Source organism: Phyllobates terribilis, unplaced genomic scaffold, assembly GCF_046119375.1.
Source record: "Phyllobates terribilis strain yellow unplaced genomic scaffold, ASM4611937v1 Scaffold_538__1_contigs__length_1162401, whole genome shotgun sequence".
Classification (NCBI taxonomy): domain Eukaryota; kingdom Metazoa; phylum Chordata; class Amphibia; order Anura; family Dendrobatidae; genus Phyllobates; species Phyllobates terribilis.
Genome location: NW_027363298.1, coordinates 893,177 through 912,521, shown reverse-complemented (window position 1 = coordinate 912,521; position 19,345 = coordinate 893,177). Strand labels below are relative to the sequence as shown.

Here is a 19,345-nt window from a genome sequence, read left to right as displayed (position 1 = left end):
CCTGCAGTAGATGGAATGTGGCAATGGAACGCTGGCTGCGCGTGTCATAATAGGCTCTGAGCCTTTATATACCTGTGCACAGCAGCAGCCACCTTCAGTCTGCTGCTGGACAGCCAGCAGCAGCAGCAGCAGGAGAGGTATGTAATCAGGAGCCCTCCTGCTAAGGGTAGACAGCTGCTCGTTCCACCCCACCCCCCGCCTTAATTGGTTCTCCTCCCTTCCAACGGTGTTGAGGCGGGTGGGAACAGCAGGGGGTGAAGGTGCTGTGTTTAAAGAGGTGGAGTTATGCAGATCTAAAACGCGTGGATTGCAGCAGCAGCAAGCCGAAAAGTGCAGGCATGTAAGGGATCTAGAGGTTGACAACATGTCTTCTTAACGGGAGTCCAGGAGCTCATCTCCACAAATGGACTTTTCAGGATCCTTGGGTGGCTCCGTAGTTTGAAACCAATTCTGGTTATCGCTTCTCGGCCTTTTGGCTAAGATCAAGTGTAGTATCTGTTCTTATCAGTTTAATATCTGATACGTCCCCTATCTGGGGACCATATATTAAATGGATTTTTAGAACAGGGAGATGGAAAAAGAGCTTGCTCTGTCCACTCCACGCATTGACCTGGTATTGCAGTATCTCCAGGACCGGTGCACCCCTTCTTTAATGCAGTTTCTAAAATCAGAAAGAATTGAATTCAATGTTTTTTGTTCATTTTGCTTGTTTGTCGGATTTTGGGATGGACTCTTTGGCTTTGCTTTTCTTCTCCTCATTGGATTTTTCATGTTCAAAGTTGCAGAAGCCAGATTACAAGCTCATTTTGGTTCAACTTCAGCAACTGTGCATTGCATTGCCATGTAATGTGATGCAATGCTATCTTTCTAGCTCTCCCTTTTTACTTCCTTTTGGATAAACAGACATATTAGGCAAGCATTTTGGAGCTTTCACCTAAATAACTACAGGTGGTGAGATAAGCTGCACAATATAATTGACCTTTCAGTATATTGTTGCACACACACCATCTATTTAGCAAATGCCCTTGTTATCAACAGCAGCCTTTTAAACTCACCTGAGCTAACAGGTATGTGCGCTGGTTACTCTGCTGCGCTTAAAATTTCTTTTTTGGTTTGCTACAATGCCTTTTCTGAAACGTTGTCTCCTTCTGCTGGAACACTGACTTCTTTCATTTAATGCCTGCAGACTATAAAAGAGAACCCAACCCAAAAAGTTTGGTTGATTAGTCTGTGGCATTCTGTTAAACTGTTGCTTATGGCGGTCTCTGTGAGCTTCTCAGCGACATTCAGCCAGCCAGGTATCCTGCCTGCAGTAGATGGAATGTGGCAATGGAACGCTGGCTGCGCGTGTCATAATAGGCTCTGAGCCTTTATATACCTGTGCACAGCAGCAGCCACCTTCAGTCTGCTGCTGGACAGCCAGCAGCAGCAGCAGCAGGAGAGGTATGTAATCAGGAGCCCTCCTGCTAAGGGTAGACAGCTGCTCGTTCCACCCCACCCCCCGCCTTAATTGGTTCTCCTCCCTTCCAACGGTGTTGAGGCGGGTGGGAACAGCAGGGGGTGAAGGTGCTGTGTTTAAAGAGGTGGAGTTATGCAGATCTAAAACGCGTGGATTGCAGCAGCAGCAAGCCGAAAAGTGCAGGCATGTAAGGGATCTAGAGGTTGACAACATGTCTTCTTAACGGGAGTCCAGGAGCTCATCTCCACAAATGGACTTTTCAGGATCCTTGGGTGGCTCCGTAGTTTGAAACCAATTCTGGTTATCGCTTCTCGGCCTTTTGGCTAAGATCAAGTGTAGTATCTGTTCTTATCAGTTTAATATCTGATACGTCCCCTATCTGGGGACCATATATTAAATGGATTTTTAGAACAGGGAGATGGAAAAAGAGCTTGCTCTGTCCACTCCACGCATTGACCTGGTATTGCAGTATCTCCAGGACCGGTGCACCCCTTCTTTAATGCAGTTTCTAAAATCAGAAAGAATTGAATTCAATGTTTTTTGTTCATTTTGCTTGTTTGTCGGATTTTGGGATGGACTCTTTGGCTTTGCTTTTCTTCTCCTCATTGGATTTTTCATGTTCAAAGTTGCAGAAGCCAGATTACAAGCTCATTTTGGTTCAACTTCAGCAACTGTGCATTGCATTGCCATGTAATGTGATGCAATGCTATCTTTCTAGCTCTCCCTTTTTACTTCCTTTTGGATAAACAGACATATTAGGCAAGCATTTTGGAGCTTTCACCTAAATAACTACAGGTGGTGAGATAAGCTGCACAATATAATTGACCTTTCAGTATATTGTTGCACACACACCATCTATTTAGCAAATGCCCTTGTTATCAACAGCAGCCTTTTAAACTCACCTGAGCTAACAGGTATGTGCGCTGGTTACTCTGCTGCGCTTAAAATTTCTTTTTTGGTTTGCTACAATGCCTTTTCTGAAACGTTGTCTCCTTCTGCTGGAACACTGACTTCTTTCATTTAATGCCTGCAGACTATAAAAGAGAACCCAACCCAAAAAGTTTGGTTGATTAGTCTGTGGCATTCTGTTAAACTGTTGCTTATGGCGGTCTCTGTGAGCTTCTCAGCGACATTCAGCCAGCCAGGCATCCTGCCTGCAGTAGATGGAATGTGGCAATGGAACGCTGGCTGCGCGTGTCATAATAGGCTCTGAGCCTTTATATACCTGTGCACAGCAGCAGCCACCTTCAGTCTGCTGCTGGACAGCCAGCAGCAGCAGCAGCAGGAGAGGTATGTAATCAGGAGCCCTCCTGCTAAGGGTAGACAGCTGCTCGTTCCACCCCACCCCCCGCCTTAATTGGTTCTCCTCCCTTCCAACGGTGTTGAGGCGGGTGGGAACAGCAGGGGGTGAAGGTGCTGTGTTTAAAGAGGTGGAGTTATGCAGATCTAAAACGCGTGGATTGCAGCAGCAGCAAGCCGAAAAGTGCAGGCATGTAAGGGATCTAGAGGTTGACAACATGTCTTCTTAACGGGAGTCCAGGAGCTCATCTCCACAAATGGACTTTTCAGGATCCTTGGGTGGCTCCGTAGTTTGAAACCAATTCTGGTTATCGCTTCTCGGCCTTTTGGCTAAGATCAAGTGTAGTATCTGTTCTTATCAGTTTAATATCTGATACGTCCCCTATCTGGGGACCATATATTAAATGGATTTTTAGAACAGGGAGATGGAAAAAGAGCTTGCTCTGTCCACTCCACGCATTGACCTGGTATTGCAGTATCTCCAGGACCGGTGCACCCCTTCTTTAATGCAGTTTCTAAAATCAGAAAGAATTGAATTCAATGTTTTTTGTTCATTTTGCTTGTTTGTCGGATTTTGGGATGGACTCTTTGGCTTTGCTTTTCTTCTCCTCATTGGATTTTTCATGTTCAAAGTTGCAGAAGCCAGATTACAAGCTCATTTTGGTTCAACTTCAGCAACTGTGCATTGCATTGCCATGTAATGTGATGCAATGCTATCTTTCTAGCTCTCCCTTTTTACTTCCTTTTGGATAAACAGACATATTAGGCAAGCATTTTGGAGCTTTCACCTAAATAACTACAGGTGGTGAGATAAGCTGCACAATATAATTGACCTTTCAGTATATTGTTGCACACACACCATCTATTTAGCAAATGCCCTTGTTATCAACAGCAGCCTTTTAAACTCACCTGAGCTAACAGGTATGTGCGCTGGTTACTCTGCTGCGCTTAAAATTTCTTTTTTGGTTTGCTACAATGCCTTTTCTGAAACGTTGTCTCCTTCTGCTGGAACACTGACTTCTTTCATTTAATGCCTGCAGACTATAAAAGAGAACCCAACCCAAAAAGTTTGGTTGATTAGTCTGTGGCATTCTGTTAAACTGTTGCTTATGGCGGTCTCTGTGAGCTTCTCAGCGACATTCAGCCAGCCAGGTATCCTGCCTGCAGTAGATGGAATGTGGCAATGGAACGCTGGCTGCGCGTGTCATAATAGGCTCTGAGCCTTTATATACCTGTGCACAGCAGCAGCCACCTTCAGTCTGCTGCTGGACAGCCAGCAGCAGCAGCAGCAGGAGAGGTATGTAATCAGGAGCCCTCCTGCTAAGGGTAGACAGCTGCTCGTTCCACCCCACCCCCCGCCTTAATTGGTTCTCCTCCCTTCCAACGGTGTTGAGGCGGGTGGGAACAGCAGGGGGTGAAGGTGCTGTGTTTAAAGAGGTGGAGTTATGCAGATCTAAAACTCGTGGATTGCAGCAGCAGCAAGCCGAAAAGTGCAGGCATGTAAGGGATCTAGAGGTTGACAACATGTCTTCTTAACGGGAGTCCAGGAGCTCATCTCCACAAATGGACTTTTCAGGATCCTTGGGTGGCTCCGTAGTTTGAAACCAATTCTGGTTATCGCTTCTCGGCCTTTTGGCTAAGATCAAGTGTAGTATCTGTTCTTATCAGTTTAATATCTGATACGTCCCCTATCTGGGGACCATATATTAAATGGATTTTTAGAACAGGGAGATGGAAAAAGAGCTTGCTCTGTCCACTCCACGCATTGACCTGGTATTGCAGTATCTCCAGGACCGGTGCACCCCTTCTTTAATGCAGTTTCTAAAATCAGAAAGAATTGAATTCAATGTTTTTTGTTCATTTTGCTTGTTTGTCGGATTTTGGGATGGACTCTTTGGCTTTGCTTTTCTTCTCCTCATTGGATTTTTCATGTTCAAAGTTGCAGAAGCCAGATTACAAGCTCATTTTGGTTCAACTTCAGCAACTGTGCATTGCATTGCCATGTAATGTGATGCAATGCTATCTTTCTAGCTCTCCCTTTTTACTTCCTTTTGGATAAACAGACATATTAGGCAAGCATTTTGGAGCTTTCACCTAAATAACTACAGGTGGTGAGATAAGCTGCACAATATAATTGACCTTTCAGTATATTGTTGCACACACACCATCTATTTAGCAAATGCCCTTGTTATCAACAGCAGCCTTTTAAACTCACCTGAGCTAACAGGTATGTGCGCTGGTTACTCTGCTGCGCTTAAAATTTCTTTTTTGGTTTGCTACAATGCCTTTTCTGAAACGTTGTCTCCTTCTGCTGGAACACTGACTTCTTTCATTTAATGCCTGCAGACTATAAAAGAGAACCCAACCCAAAAAGTTTGGTTGATTAGTCTGTGGCATTCTGTTAAACTGTTGCTTATGGAGGTCTCTGTGAGCTTCTCAGCGACATTCAGCCAGCCAGGTATCCTGCCTGCAGTAGATGGAATGTGGCAATGGAACGCTGGCTGCGCGTGTCATAATAGGCTCTGAGCCTTTATATACCTGTGCACAGCAGCAGCCACCTTCAGTCTGCTGCTGGACAGCCAGCAGCAGCAGCAGCAGGAGAGGTATGTAATCAGGAGCCCTCCTGCTAAGGGTAGACAGCTGCTCGTTCCACCCCACCCCCCGCCTTAATTGGTTCTCCTCCCTTCCAACGGTGTTGAGGCGGGTGGGAACAGCAGGGGGTGAAGGTGCTGTGTTTAAAGAGGTGGAGTTATGCAGATCTAAAACGCGTGGATTGCAGCAGCAGCAAGCCGAAAAGTGCAGGCATGTAAGGGATCTAGAGGTTGACAACATGTCTTCTTAACGGGAGTCCAGGAGCTCATCTCCACAAATGGACTTTTCAGGATCCTTGGGTGGCTCCGTAGTTTGAAACCAATTCTGGTTATCGCTTCTCGGCCTTTTGGCTAAGATCAAGTGTAGTATCTGTTCTTATCAGTTTAATATCTGATACGTCCCCTATCTGGGGACCATATATTAAATGGATTTTTAGAACAGGGAGATGGAAAAAGAGCTTGCTCTGTCCACTCCACGCATTGACCTGGTATTGCAGTATCTCCAGGACCGGTGCACCCCTTCTTTAATGCAGTTTCTAAAATCAGAAAGAATTGAATTCAATGTTTTTTGTTCATTTTGCTTGTTTGTCGGATTTTGGGATGGACTCTTTGGCTTTGCTTTTCTTCTCCTCATTGGATTTTTCATGTTCAAAGTTGCAGAAGCCAGATTACAAGCTCATTTTGGTTCAACTTCAGCAACTGTGCATTGCATTGCCATGTAATGTGATGCAATGCTATCTTTCTAGCTCTCCCTTTTTACTTCCTTTTGGATAAACAGACATATTAGGCAAGCATTTTGGAGCTTTCACCTAAATAACTACAGGTGGTGAGATAAGCTGCACAATATAATTGACCTTTCAGTATATTGTTGCACACACACCATCTATTTAGCAAATGCCCTTGTTATCAACAGCAGCCTTTTAAACTCACCTGAGCTAACAGGTATGTGCGCTGGTTACTCTGCTGCGCTTAAAATTTCTTTTTTGGTTTGCTACAATGCCTTTTCTGAAACGTTGTCTCCTTCTGCTGGAACACTGACTTCTTTCATTTAATGCCTGCAGACTATAAAAGAGAACCCAACCCAAAAAGTTTGGTTGATTAGTCTGTGGCATTCTGTTAAACTGTTGCTTATGGCGGTCTCTGTGAGCTTCTCAGCGACATTCAGCCAGCCAGGTATCCTGCCTGCAGTAGATGGAATGTGGCAATGGAACGCTGGCTGCGCGTGTCATAATAGGCTCTGAGCCTTTATATACCTGTGCACAGCAGCAGCCACCTTCAGTCTGCTGCTGGACAGCCAGCAGCAGCAGCAGGAGAGGTATGTAATCAGGAGCCCTCCTGCTAAGGGTAGACAGCTGCTCGTTCCACCCCACCCCCCGCCTTAATTGGTTCTCCTCCCTTCCAACGGTGTTGAGGCGGGTGGGAACAGCAGGGGGTGAAGGTGCTGTGTTTAAAGAGGTGGAGTTATGCAGATCTAAAACGCGTGGATTGCAGCAGCAGCAAGCCGAAAAGTGCAGGCATGTAAGGGATCTAGAGGTTGACAACATGTCTTCTTAACGGGAGTCCAGGAGCTCATCTCCACAAATGGACTTTTCAGGATCCTTGGGTGGCTCCGTAGTTTGAAACCAATTCTGGTTATCGCTTCTCGGCCTTTTGGCTAAGATCAAGTGTAGTATCTGTTCTTATCAGTTTAATATCTGATACGTCCCCTATCTGGGGACCATATATTAAATGGATTTTTAGAACAGGGAGATGGAAAAAGAGCTTGCTCTGTCCACTCCACGCATTGACCTGGTATTGCAGTATCTCCAGGACCGGTGCACCCCTTCTTTAATGCAGTTTCTAAAATCAGAAAGAATTGAATTCAATGTTTTTTGTTCATTTTGCTTGTTTGTCGGATTTTGGGATGGACTCTTTGGCTTTGCTTTTCTTCTCCTCATTGGATTTTTCATGTTCAAAGTTGCAGAAGCCAGATTACAAGCTCATTTTGGTTCAACTTCAGCAACTGTGCATTGCATTGCCATGTAATGTGATGCAATGCTATCTTTCTAGCTCTCCCTTTTTACTTCCTTTTGGATAAACAGACATATTAGGCAAGCATTTTGGAGCTTTCACCTAAATAACTACAGGTGGTGAGATAAGCTGCACAATATAATTGACCTTTCAGTATATTGTTGCACACACACCATCTATTTAGCAAATGCCCTTGTTATCAACAGCAGCCTTTTAAACTCACCTGAGCTAACAGGTATGTGCGCTGGTTACTCTGCTGCGCTTAAAATTTCTTTTTTGGTTTGCTACAATGCCTTTTCTGAAACGTTGTCTCCTTCTGCTGGAACACTGACTTCTTTCATTTAATGCCTGCAGACTATAAAAGAGAACCCAACCCAAAAAGTTTGGTTGATTAGTCTGTGGCATTCTGTTAAACTGTTGCTTATGGCGGTCTCTGTGAGCTTCTCAGCGACATTCAGCCAGCCAGGCATCCTGCCTGCAGTAGATGGAATGTGGCAATGGAACGCTGGCTGCGCGTGTCATAATAGGCTCTGAGCCTTTATATACCTGTGCACAGCAGCAGCCACCTTCAGTCTGCTGCTGGACAGCCAGCAGCAGCAGCAGCAGGAGAGGTATGTAATCAGGAGCCCTCCTGCTAAGGGTAGACAGCTGCTCGTTCCACCCCACCCCCCGCCTTAATTGGTTCTCCTCCCTTCCAACGGTGTTGAGGCGGGTGGGAACAGCAGGGGGTGAAGGTGCTGTGTTTAAAGAGGTGGAGTTATGCAGATCTAAAACTCGTGGATTGCAGCAGCAGCAAGCCGAAAAGTGCAGGCATGTAAGGGATCTAGAGGTTGACAACATGTCTTCTTAACGGGAGTCCAGGAGCTCATCTCCACAAATGGACTTTTCAGGATCCTTGGGTGGCTCCGTAGTTTGAAACCAATTCTGGTTATCGCTTCTCGGCCTTTTGGCTAAGATCAAGTGTAGTATCTGTTCTTATCAGTTTAATATCTGATACGTCCCCTATCTGGGGACCATATATTAAATGGATTTTTAGAACAGGGAGATGGAAAAAGAGCTTGCTCTGTCCACTCCACGCATTGACCTGGTATTGCAGTATCTCCAGGACCGGTGCACCCCTTCTTTAATGCAGTTTCTAAAATCAGAAAGAATTGAATTCAATGTTTTTTGTTCATTTTGCTTGTTTGTCGGATTTTGGGATGGACTCTTTGGCTTTGCTTTTCTTCTCCTCATTGGATTTTTCATGTTCAAAGTTGCAGAAGCCAGATTACAAGCTCATTTTGGTTCAACTTCAGCAACTGTGCATTGCATTGCCATGTAATGTGATGCAATGCTATCTTTCTAGCTCTCCCTTTTTACTTCCTTTTGGATAAACAGACATATTAGGCAAGCATTTTGGAGCTTTCACCTAAATAACTACAGGTGGTGAGATAAGCTGCACAATATAATTGACCTTTCAGTATATTGTTGCACACACACCATCTATTTAGCAAATGCCCTTGTTATCAACAGCAGCCTTTTAAACTCACCTGAGCTAACAGGTATGTGCGCTGGTTACTCTGATGCGCTTAAAATTTCTTTTTTGGTTTGCTACAATGCCTTTTCTGAAACGTTGTCTCCTTCTGCTGGAACACTGACTTCTTTCATTTAATGCCTGCAGACTATAAAAGAGAACCCAACCCAAAAAGTTTGGTTGATTAGTCTGTGGCATTCTGTTAAACTGTTGCTTATGGCGGTCTCTGTGAGCTTCTCAGCGACATTCAGCCAGCCAGGTATCCTGCCTGCAGTAGATGGAATGTGGCAATGGAACGCTGGCTGCGCGTGTCATAATAGGCTCTGAGCCTTTATATACCTGTGCACAGCAGCAGCCACCTTCAGTCTGCTGCTGGACAGCCAGCAGCAGCAGCAGCAGGAGAGGTATGTAATCAGGAGCCCTCCTGCTAAGGGTAGACAGCTGCTCGTTCCACCCCACCCCCCGCCTTAATTGGTTCTCCTCCCTTCCAACGGTGTTGAGGCGGGTGGGAACAGCAGGGGGTGAAGGTGCTGTGTTTAAAGAGGTGGAGTTATGCAGATCTAAAACGCGTGGATTGCAGCAGCAGCAAGCCGAAAAGTGCAGGCATGTAAGGGATCTAGAGGTTGACAACATGTCTTCTTAACGGGAGTCCAGGAGCTCATCTCCACAAATGGACTTTTCAGGATCCTTGGGTGGCTCCGTAGTTTGAAACCAATTCTGGTTATCGCTTCTCGGCCTTTTGGCTAAGATCAAGTGTAGTATCTGTTCTTATCAGTTTAATATCTGATACGTCCCCTATCTGGGGACCATATATTAAATGGATTTTTAGAACAGGGAGATGGAAAAAGAGCTTGCTCTGTCCACTCCACGCATTGACCTGGTATTGCAGTATCTCCAGGACCGGTGCACCCCTTCTTTAATGCAGTTTCTAAAATCAGAAAGAATTGAATTCAATGTTTTTTGTTCATTTTGCTTGTTTGTCGGATTTTGGGATGGACTCTTTGGCTTTGCTTTTCTTCTCCTCATTGGATTTTTCATGTTCAAAGTTGCAGAAGCCAGATTACAAGCTCATTTTGGTTCAACTTCAGCAACTGTGCATTGCATTGCCATGTAATGTGATGCAATGCTATCTTTCTAGCTCTCCCTTTTTACTTCCTTTTGGATAAACAGACATATTAGGCAAGCATTTTGGAGCTTTCACCTAAATAACTACAGGTGGTGAGATAAGCTGCACAATATAATTGACCTTTCAGTATATTGTTGCACACACACCATCTATTTAGCAAATGCCCTTGTTATCAACAGCAGCCTTTTAAACTCACCTGAGCTAACAGGTATGTGCGCTGGTTACTCTGCTGCGCTTAAAATTTCTTTTTTGGTTTGCTACAATGCCTTTTCTGAAACGTTGTCTCCTTCTGCTGGAACACTGACTTCTTTCATTTAATGCCTGCAGACTATAAAAGAGAACCCAACCCAAAAAGTTTGGTTGATTAGTCTGTGGCATTCTGTTAAACTGTTGCTTATGGCGGTCTCTGTGAGCTTCTCAGCGACATTCAGCCAGCCAGGTATCCTGCCTGCAGTAGATGGAATGTGGCAATGGAACGCTGGCTGCGCGTGTCATAATAGGCTCTGAGCCTTTATATACCTGTGCACAGCAGCAGCCACCTTCAGTCTGCTGCTGGACAGCCAGCAGCAGCAGCAGGAGAGGTATGTAATCAGGAGCCCTCCTGCTAAGGGTAGACAGCTGCTCGTTCCACCCCACCCCCCGCCTTAATTGGTTCTCCTCCCTTCCAACGGTGTTGAGGCGGGTGGGAACAGCAGGGGGTGAAGGTGCTGTGTTTAAAGAGGTGGAGTTATGCAGATCTAAAACGCGTGGATTGCAGCAGCAGCAAGCCGAAAAGTGCAGGCATGTAAGGGATCTAGAGGTTGACAACATGTCTTCTTAACGGGAGTCCAGGAGCTCATCTCCACAAATGGACTTTTCAGGATCCTTGGGTGGCTCCGTAGTTTGAAACCAATTCTGGTTATCGCTTCTCGGCCTTTTGGCTAAGATCAAGTGTAGTATCTGTTCTTATCAGTTTAATATCTGATACGTCCCATATCTGGGGACCATATATTAAATGGATTTTTAGAACAGGGAGATGGAAAAAGAGCTTGCTCTGTCCACTCCACGCATTGACCTGGTATTGCAGTATCTCCAGGACCGGTGCACCCCTTCTTTAATGCAGTTTCTAAAATCAGAAAGAATTGAATTCAATGTTTTTTGTTCATTTTGCTTGTTTGTCGGATTTTGGGATGGACTCTTTGGCTTTGCTTTTCTTCTCCTCATTGGATTTTTCATGTTCAAAGTTGCAGAAGCCAGATTACAAGCTCATTTTGGTTCAACTTCAGCAACTGTGCATTGCATTGCCATGTAATGTGATGCAATGCTATCTTTCTAGCTCTCCCTTTTTACTTCCTTTTGGATAAACAGACATATTAGGCAAGCATTTTGGAGCTTTCACCTAAATAACTACAGGTGGTGAGATAAGCTGCACAATATAATTGACCTTTCAGTATATTGTTGCACACACACCATCTATTTAGCAAATGCCCTTGTTATCAACAGCAGCCTTTTAAACTCACCTGAGCTAACAGGTATGTGCGCTGGTTACTCTGCTGCGCTTAAAATTTCTTTTTTGGTTTGCTACAATGCCTTTTCTGAAACGTTGTCTCCTTCTGCTGGAACACTGACTTCTTTCATTTAATGCCTGCAGACTATAAAAGAGAACCCAACCCAAAAAGTTTGGTTGATTAGTCTGTGGCATTCTGTTAAACTGTTGCTTATGGCGGTCTCTGTGAGCTTCTCAGCGACATTCAGCCAGCCAGGCATCCTGCCTGCAGTAGATGGAATGTGGCAATGGAACGCTGGCTGCGCGTGTCATAATAGGCTCTGAGCCTTTATATACCTGTGCACAGCAGCAGCCACCTTCAGTCTGCTGCTGGACAGCCAGCAGCAGCAGCAGCAGGAGAGGTATGTAATCAGGAGCCCTCCTGCTAAGGGTAGACAGCTGCTCGTTCCACCCCACCCCCCGCCTTAATTGGTTCTCCTCCCTTCCAACGGTGTTGAGGCGGGTGGGAACAGCAGGGGGTGAAGGTGCTGTGTTTAAAGAGGTGGAGTTATGCAGATCTAAAACGCGTGGATTGCAGCAGCAGCAAGCCGAAAAGTGCAGGCATGTAAGGGATCTAGAGGTTGACAACATGTCTTCTTAACGGGAGTCCAGGAGCTCATCTCCACAAATGGACTTTTCAGGATCCTTGGGTGGCTCCGTAGTTTGAAACCAATTCTGGTTATCGCTTCTCGGCCTTTTGGCTAAGATCAAGTGTAGTATCTGTTCTTATCAGTTTAATATCTGATACGTCCCCTATCTGGGGACCATATATTAAATGGATTTTTAGAACAGGGAGATGGAAAAAGAGCTTGCTCTGTCCACTCCACGCATTGACCTGGTATTGCAGTATCTCCAGGACCGGTGCACCCCTTCTTTAATGCAGTTTCTAAAATCAGAAAGAATTGAATTCAATGTTTTTTGTTCATTTTGCTTGTTTGTCGGATTTTGGGATGGACTCTTTGGCTTTGCTTTTCTTCTCCTCATTGGATTTTTCATGTTCAAAGTTGCAGAAGCCAGATTACAAGCTCATTTTGGTTCAACTTCAGCAACTGTGCATTGCATTGCCATGTAATGTGATGCAATGCTATCTTTCTAGCTCTCCCTTTTTACTTCCTTTTGGATAAACAGACATATTAGGCAAGCATTTTGGAGCTTTCACCTAAATAACTACAGGTGGTGAGATAAGCTGCACAATATAATTGACCTTTCAGTATATTGTTGCACACACACCATCTATTTAGCAAATGCCCTTGTTATCAACAGCAGCCTTTTAAACTCACCTGAGCTAACAGGTATGTGCGCTGGTTACTCTGCTGCGCTTAAAATTTCTTTTTTGGTTTGCTACAATGCCTTTTCTGAAACGTTGTCTCCTTCTGCTGGAACACTGACTTCTTTCATTTAATGCCTGCAGACTATAAAAGAGAACCCAACCCAAAAAGTTTGGTTGATTAGTCTGTGGCATTCTGTTAAACTGTTGCTTATGGCGGTCTCTGTGAGCTTCTCAGCGACATTCAGCCAGCCAGGTATCCTGCCTGCAGTAGATGGAATGTGGCAATGGAACGCTGGCTGCGCGTGTCATAATAGGCTCTGAGCCTTTATATACCTGTGCACAGCAGCAGCCACCTTCAGTCTGCTGCTGGACAGCCAGCAGCAGCAGCAGCAGGAGAGGTATGTAATCAGGAGCCCTCCTGCTAAGGGTAGACAGCTGCTCGTTCCACCCCACCCCCCGCCTTAATTGGTTCTCCTCCCTTCCAACGGTGTTGAGGCGGGTGGGAACAGCAGGGGGTGAAGGTGCTGTGTTTAAAGAGGTGGAGTTATGCAGATCTAAAACTCGTGGATTGCAGCAGCAGCAAGCCGAAAAGTGCAGGCATGTAAGGGATCTAGAGGTTGACAACATGTCTTCTTAACGGGAGTCCAGGAGCTCATCTCCACAAATGGACTTTTCAGGATCCTTGGGTGGCTCCGTAGTTTGAAACCAATTCTGGTTATCGCTTCTCGGCCTTTTGGCTAAGATCAAGTGTAGTATCTGTTCTTATCAGTTTAATATCTGATACGTCCCCTATCTGGGGACCATATATTAAATGGATTTTTAGAACAGGGAGATGGAAAAAGAGCTTGCTCTGTCCACTCCACGCATTGACCTGGTATTGCAGTATCTCCAGGACCGGTGCACCCCTTCTTTAATGCAGTTTCTAAAATCAGAAAGAATTGAATTCAATGTTTTTTGTTCATTTTGCTTGTTTGTCGGATTTTGGGATGGACTCTTTGGCTTTGCTTTTCTTCTCCTCATTGGATTTTTCATGTTCAAAGTTGCAGAAGCCAGATTACAAGCTCATTTTGGTTCAACTTCAGCAACTGTGCATTGCATTGCCATGTAATGTGATGCAATGCTATCTTTCTAGCTCTCCCTTTTTACTTCCTTTTGGATAAACAGACATATTAGGCAAGCATTTTGGAGCTTTCACCTAAATAACTACAGGTGGTGAGATAAGCTGCACAATATAATTGACCTTTCAGTATATTGTTGCACACACACCATCTATTTAGCAAATGCCCTTGTTATCAACAGCAGCCTTTTAAACTCACCTGAGCTAACAGGTATGTGCGCTGGTTACTCTGATGCGCTTAAAATTTCTTTTTTGGTTTGCTACAATGCCTTTTCTGAAACGTTGTCTCCTTCTGCTGGAACACTGACTTCTTTCATTTAATGCCTGCAGACTATAAAAGAGAACCCAACCCAAAAAGTTTGGTTGATTAGTCTGTGGCATTCTGTTAAACTGTTGCTTATGGCGGTCTCTGTGAGCTTCTCAGCGACATTCAGCCAGCCAGGTATCCTGCCTGCAGTAGATGGAATGTGGCAATGGAACGCTGGCTGCGCGTGTCATAATAGGCTCTGAGCCTTTATATACCTGTGCACAGCAGCAGCCACCTTCAGTCTGCTGCTGGACAGCCAGCAGCAGCAGCAGCAGGAGAGGTATGTAATCAGGAGCCCTCCTGCTAAGGGTAGACAGCTGCTCGTTCCACCCCACCCCCCGCCTTAATTGGTTCTCCTCCCTTCCAACGGTGTTGAGGCGGGTGGGAACAGCAGGGGGTGAAGGTGCTGTGTTTAAAGAGGTGGAGTTATGCAGATCTAAAACGCGTGGATTGCAGCAGCAGCAAGCCGAAAAGTGCAGGCATGTAAGGGATCTAGAGGTTGACAACATGTCTTCTTAACGGGAGTCCAGGAGCTCATCTCCACAAATGGACTTTTCAGGATCCTTGGGTGGCTCCGTAGTTTGAAACCAATTCTGGTTATCGCTTCTCGGCCTTTTGGCTAAGATCAAGTGTAGTATCTGTTCTTATCAGTTTAATATCTGATACGTCCCCTATCTGGGGACCATATATTAAATGGATTTTTAGAACAGGGAGATGGAAAAAGAGCTTGCTCTGTCCACTCCACGCATTGACCTGGTATTGCAGTATCTCCAGGACCGGTGCACCCCTTCTTTAATGCAGTTTCTAAAATCAGAAAGAATTGAATTCAATGTTTTTTGTTCATTTTGCTTGTTTGTCGGATTTTGGGATGGACTCTTTGGCTTTGCTTTTCTTCTCCTCATTGGATTTTTCATGTTCAAAGTTGCAGAAGCCAGATTACAAGCTCATTTTGGTTCAACTTCAGCAACTGTGCATTGCATTGCCATGTAATGTGATGCAATGCTATCTTTCTAGCTCTCCCTTTTTACTTCCTTTTGGATAAACAGACATATTAGGCAAGCATTTTGGAGCTTTCACCTAAATAACTACAGGTGGTGAGATAAGCTGCACAATATAATTGACCTTTCAGTATATTGTTGCACACACACCATCTATTTAGCAAATGCCCTTGTTATCAACAGCAGCCTTTTAAACTCACCTGAGCTAACAGGTATGTGCGCTGGTTACTCTGCTGCGCTTAAAATTTCTTTTTTGGTTTGCTACAATGCCTTTTCTGAAACGTTGTCTCCTTCTGCTGGAACACTGACTTCTTTCATTTAATGCCTGCAGACTATAAAAGAGAACCCAACCCAAAAAGTTTGGTTGATTAGTCTGTGGCATTCTGTTAAACTGTTGCTTATGGCGGTCTCTGTGAGCTTCTCAGCGACATTCAGCCAGCCAGGTATCCTGCCTGCAGTAGATGGAATGTGGCAATGGAACGCTGGCTGCGCGTGTCATAATAGGCTCTGAGCCTTTATATACCTGTGCACAGCAGCAGCCACCTTCAGTCTGCTGCTGGACAGCCAGCAGCAGCAGCAGCAGGAGAGGTATGTAATCAGGAGCCCTCCTGCTAAGGGTAGACAGCTGCTCGTTCCACCCCACCCCCCGCCTTAATTGGTTCTCCTCCCTTCCAACGGTGTTGAGGCGGGTGGGAACAGCAGGGGGTGAAGGTGCTGTGTTTAAAGAGGTGGAGTTATGCAGATCTAAAACGCGTGGATTGCAGCAGCAGCAAGCCGAAAAGTGCAGGCATGTAAGGGATCTAGAGGTTGACAACATGTCTTCTTAACGGGAGTCCAGGAGCTCATCTCCACAAATGGACTTTTCAGGATCCTTGGGTGGCTCCGTAGTTTGAAACCAATTCTGGTTATCGCTTCTCGGCCTTTTGGCTAAGATCAAGTGTAGTATCTGTTCTTATCAGTTTAATATCTGATACGTCCCCTATCTGGGGACCATATATTAAATGGATTTTTAGAACAGGGAGATGGAAAAAGAGCTTGCTCTGTCCACTCCACGCATTGACCTGGTATTGCAGTATCTCCAGGACCGGTGCACCCCTTCTTTAATGCAGTTTCTAAAATCAGAAAGAATTGAATTCAATGTTTTTTGTTCATTTTGCTTGTTTGTCGGATTTTGGGATGGACTCTTTGGCTTTGCTTTTCTTCTCCTCATTGGATTTTTCATGTTCAAAGTTGCAGAAGCCAGATTACAAGCTCATTTTGGTTCAACTTCAGCAACTGTGCATTGCATTGCCATGTAATGTGATGCAATGCTATCTTTCTAGCTCTCCCTTTTTACTTCCTTTTGGATAAACAGACATATTAGGCAAGCATTTTGGAGCTTTCACCTAAATAACTACAGGTGGTGAGATAAGCTGCACAATATAATTGACCTTTCAGTATATTGTTGCACACACACCATCTATTTAGCAAATGCCCTTGTTATCAACAGCAGCCTTTTAAACTCACCTGAGCTAACAGGTATGTGCGCTGGTTACTCTGCTGCGCTTAAAATTTCTTTTTTGGTTTGCTACAATGCCTTTTCTGAAACGTTGTCTCCTTCTGCTGGAACACTGACTTCTTTCATTTAATGCCTGCAGACTATAAAAGAGAACCCAACCCAAAAAGTTTGGTTGATTAGTCTGTGGCATTCTGTTAAACTGTTGCTTATGGCGGTCTCTGTGAGCTTCTCAGCGACATTCAGCCAGCCAGGTATCCTGCCTGCAGTAGATGGAATGTGGCAATGGAACGCTGGCTGCGCGTGTCATAATAGGCTCTGAGCCTTTATATACCTGTGCACAGCAGCAGCCACCTTCAGTCTGCTGCTGGACAGCCAGCAGCAGCAGCAGCAGGAGAGGTATGTAATCAGGAGCCCTCCTGCTAAGGGTAGACAGCTGCTCGTTCCACCCCACCCCCCGCCTTAATTGGTTCTCCTCCCTTCCAACGGTGTTGAGGCGGGTGGGAACAGCAGGGGGTGAAGGTGCTGTGTTTAAAGAGGTGGAGTTATGCAGATCTAAAACGCGTGGATTGCAGCAGCAGCAAGCCGAAAAGTGCAGGCATGTAAGGGATCTAGAGGTTGACAACATGTCTTCTTAACGGGAGTCCAGGAGCTCATCTCCACAAATGGACTTTTCAGGATCCTTGGGTGGCTCCGTAGTTTGAAACCAATTCTGGTTATCGCTTCTCGGCCTTTTGGCTAAGATCAAGTGTAGTATCTGTTCTTATCAGTTTAATATCTGATACGTCCCCTATCTGGGGACCATATATTAAATGGATTTTTAGAACAGGGAGATGGAAAAAGAGCTTGCTCTGTCCACTCCACGCATTGACCTGGTATTGCAGTATCTCCAGGACCGGTGCACCCCTTCTTTAATGCAGTTTCTAAAATCAGAAAGAATTGAATTCAATGTTTTTTGTTCATTTTGCTTGTTTGTCGGATTTTGGGATGGACTCTTTGGCTTTGCTTTTCTTCTCCTCATTGGATTTTTCATGTTCAAAGTTGCAGAAGCCAGATTACAAGCTCATTTTGGTTCAACTTCAGCAACTGTGCATTGCATTGCCATGTAATGTGATGCAATGCTATCTTTCTAGCTCTCCCTTTTTACTTCCTTTTGGATAAACAGACATATTAGGCAAGCATTTTGGAGCTTTCACCTAAATAACTACAGGTGGTGAGATAAGCTGCACAATATAATTGACCTTTCAGTATATTGTTGCACACACACCATCTATTTAGCAAATGCCCTTGTTATCAACAGCAGCCTTTTAAACTCACCTGAGCTAACAGGTATGTGCGCTGGTTACTCTGCTGCGCTTAAAATTTCTTTTTTGGTTTGCTACAATGCCTTTTCTGAAACGTTGTCTCCTTCTGCTGGAACACTGACTTCTTTCATTTAATGCCTGCAGACTATAAAAGAGAACCCAACCCAAAAAGTTTGGTTGATTAGTCTGTGGCATTCTGTTAAACTGTTGCTTATGGCGGTCTCTGTGAGCTTCTCAGCGACATTCAGCCAGCCAGGTATCCTGCCTGCAGTAGATGGAATGTGGCAATGGAACGCTGGCTGCGCGTGTCATAATAGGCTCTGAGCCTTTATATACCTGTGCACAGCAGCAGCCACCTTCAGTCTGCTGCTGGACAGCCAGCAGCAGCAGCAGCAGGAGAGGTATGTAATCAGGAGCCCTCCTGCTAAGGGTAGACAGCTGCTCGTTCCACCCCACCCCCCGCCTTAATTGGTTCTCCTCCCTTCCAACGGTGTTGAGGCGGGTGGGAACAGCAGGGGGTGAAGGTGCTGTGTTTAAAGAGGTGGAGTTATGCAGATCTAAAACGCGTGGATTGCAGCAGCAGCAAGCCGAAAAGTGCAGGCATGTAAGGGATCTAGAGGTTGACAACATGTCTTCTTAACGGGAGTCCAGGAGCTCATCTCCACAAATGGACTTTTCAGGATCCTTGGGTGGCTCCGTAGTTTGAAACCAATTCTGGTTATCGCTTCTCGGCCTTTTGGCTAAGATCAAGTGTAGTATCTGTTCTTATCAGTTTAATATCTGATACGTCCCCTATCTGGGGACCATATATTAAATGGATTTTTAGAACAGGGAGATGGAAAAAGAGCTTGCTCTGTCCACTCCACGCATTGACCTGGTATTGCAGTATCTCCAGGACCGGTGCACCCCTTCTTTAATGCAGTTTCTAAAATCAGAAAGAATTGAATTCAATGTTTTTTGTTCATTTTGCTTGTTTGTCGGATTTTGGGATGGACTCTTTGGCTTTGCTTTTCTTCTCCTCATTGGATTTTTCATGTTCAAAGTTGCAGAAGCCAGATTACAAGCTCATTTTGGTTCAACTTCAGCAACTGTGCATTGCATTGCCATGTAATGTGATGCAATGCTATCTTTCTAGCTCTCCCTTTTTACTTCCTTTTGGATAAACAGACATATTAGGCAAGCATTTTGGAGCTTTCACCTAAATAACTACAGGTGGTGAGATAAGCTGCACAATATAATTGACCTTTCAGTATATTGTTGCACACACACCATCTATTTAGCAAATGCCCTTGTTATCAACAGCAGCCTTTTAAACTCACCTGAGCTAACAG

At 44.9% G+C, this 19,345-nt stretch overlaps 15 non-coding genes across 15 annotated transcripts; all 15 read left to right on the top strand.

The window, feature by feature from the left end:
* Nucleotides 1–456: 456 nt before the first annotated feature.
* On the top strand, nucleotides 457–647 carry LOC141232330 (U2 spliceosomal RNA). Its single transcript, XR_012298584.1, has one exon. It is a non-coding gene; the product is annotated as a U2 spliceosomal RNA (small nuclear RNA).
* Nucleotides 648–1,762: 1,115 nt separating this feature from the next.
* LOC141232329 (U2 spliceosomal RNA) lies at nucleotides 1,763–1,953 on the top strand. The gene has a single exon (XR_012298583.1). It is a non-coding gene; the product is annotated as a U2 spliceosomal RNA (small nuclear RNA).
* A 1,115-nt stretch (nucleotides 1,954–3,068) lies between these two features.
* Nucleotides 3,069–3,259, top strand: LOC141232327 (U2 spliceosomal RNA). The gene has a single exon (XR_012298582.1). It is a non-coding gene; the product is annotated as a U2 spliceosomal RNA (small nuclear RNA).
* Nucleotides 3,260–4,374: 1,115 nt separating this feature from the next.
* Nucleotides 4,375–4,565, top strand: LOC141232326 (U2 spliceosomal RNA). The gene has a single exon (XR_012298581.1). It is a non-coding gene; the product is annotated as a U2 spliceosomal RNA (small nuclear RNA).
* Nucleotides 4,566–5,680: 1,115 nt separating this feature from the next.
* Nucleotides 5,681–5,871, top strand: LOC141232325 (U2 spliceosomal RNA). Its single transcript, XR_012298580.1, has one exon. It is a non-coding gene; the product is annotated as a U2 spliceosomal RNA (small nuclear RNA).
* Nucleotides 5,872–6,983: 1,112 nt separating this feature from the next.
* On the top strand, nucleotides 6,984–7,174 carry LOC141232323 (U2 spliceosomal RNA). The gene has a single exon (XR_012298578.1). It is a non-coding gene; the product is annotated as a U2 spliceosomal RNA (small nuclear RNA).
* Nucleotides 7,175–8,289: 1,115 nt separating this feature from the next.
* LOC141232322 (U2 spliceosomal RNA) lies at nucleotides 8,290–8,480 on the top strand. The gene has a single exon (XR_012298577.1). It is a non-coding gene; the product is annotated as a U2 spliceosomal RNA (small nuclear RNA).
* A 1,115-nt stretch (nucleotides 8,481–9,595) lies between these two features.
* Nucleotides 9,596–9,786, top strand: LOC141232321 (U2 spliceosomal RNA). Its single transcript, XR_012298576.1, has one exon. It is a non-coding gene; the product is annotated as a U2 spliceosomal RNA (small nuclear RNA).
* A 1,112-nt stretch (nucleotides 9,787–10,898) lies between these two features.
* On the top strand, nucleotides 10,899–11,089 carry LOC141231772 (U2 spliceosomal RNA). The gene has a single exon (XR_012298082.1). It is a non-coding gene; the product is annotated as a U2 spliceosomal RNA (small nuclear RNA).
* A 1,115-nt stretch (nucleotides 11,090–12,204) lies between these two features.
* On the top strand, nucleotides 12,205–12,395 carry LOC141232320 (U2 spliceosomal RNA). The gene has a single exon (XR_012298575.1). It is a non-coding gene; the product is annotated as a U2 spliceosomal RNA (small nuclear RNA).
* A 1,115-nt stretch (nucleotides 12,396–13,510) lies between these two features.
* Nucleotides 13,511–13,701, top strand: LOC141232319 (U2 spliceosomal RNA). The gene has a single exon (XR_012298574.1). It is a non-coding gene; the product is annotated as a U2 spliceosomal RNA (small nuclear RNA).
* Nucleotides 13,702–14,816: 1,115 nt separating this feature from the next.
* Nucleotides 14,817–15,007, top strand: LOC141232317 (U2 spliceosomal RNA). The gene has a single exon (XR_012298572.1). It is a non-coding gene; the product is annotated as a U2 spliceosomal RNA (small nuclear RNA).
* A 1,115-nt stretch (nucleotides 15,008–16,122) lies between these two features.
* Nucleotides 16,123–16,313, top strand: LOC141232316 (U2 spliceosomal RNA). The gene has a single exon (XR_012298571.1). It is a non-coding gene; the product is annotated as a U2 spliceosomal RNA (small nuclear RNA).
* A 1,115-nt stretch (nucleotides 16,314–17,428) lies between these two features.
* Nucleotides 17,429–17,619, top strand: LOC141232315 (U2 spliceosomal RNA). Its single transcript, XR_012298570.1, has one exon. It is a non-coding gene; the product is annotated as a U2 spliceosomal RNA (small nuclear RNA).
* A 1,115-nt stretch (nucleotides 17,620–18,734) lies between these two features.
* On the top strand, nucleotides 18,735–18,925 carry LOC141232314 (U2 spliceosomal RNA). The gene has a single exon (XR_012298569.1). It is a non-coding gene; the product is annotated as a U2 spliceosomal RNA (small nuclear RNA).
* Nucleotides 18,926–19,345: the final 420 nt, after the last annotated feature.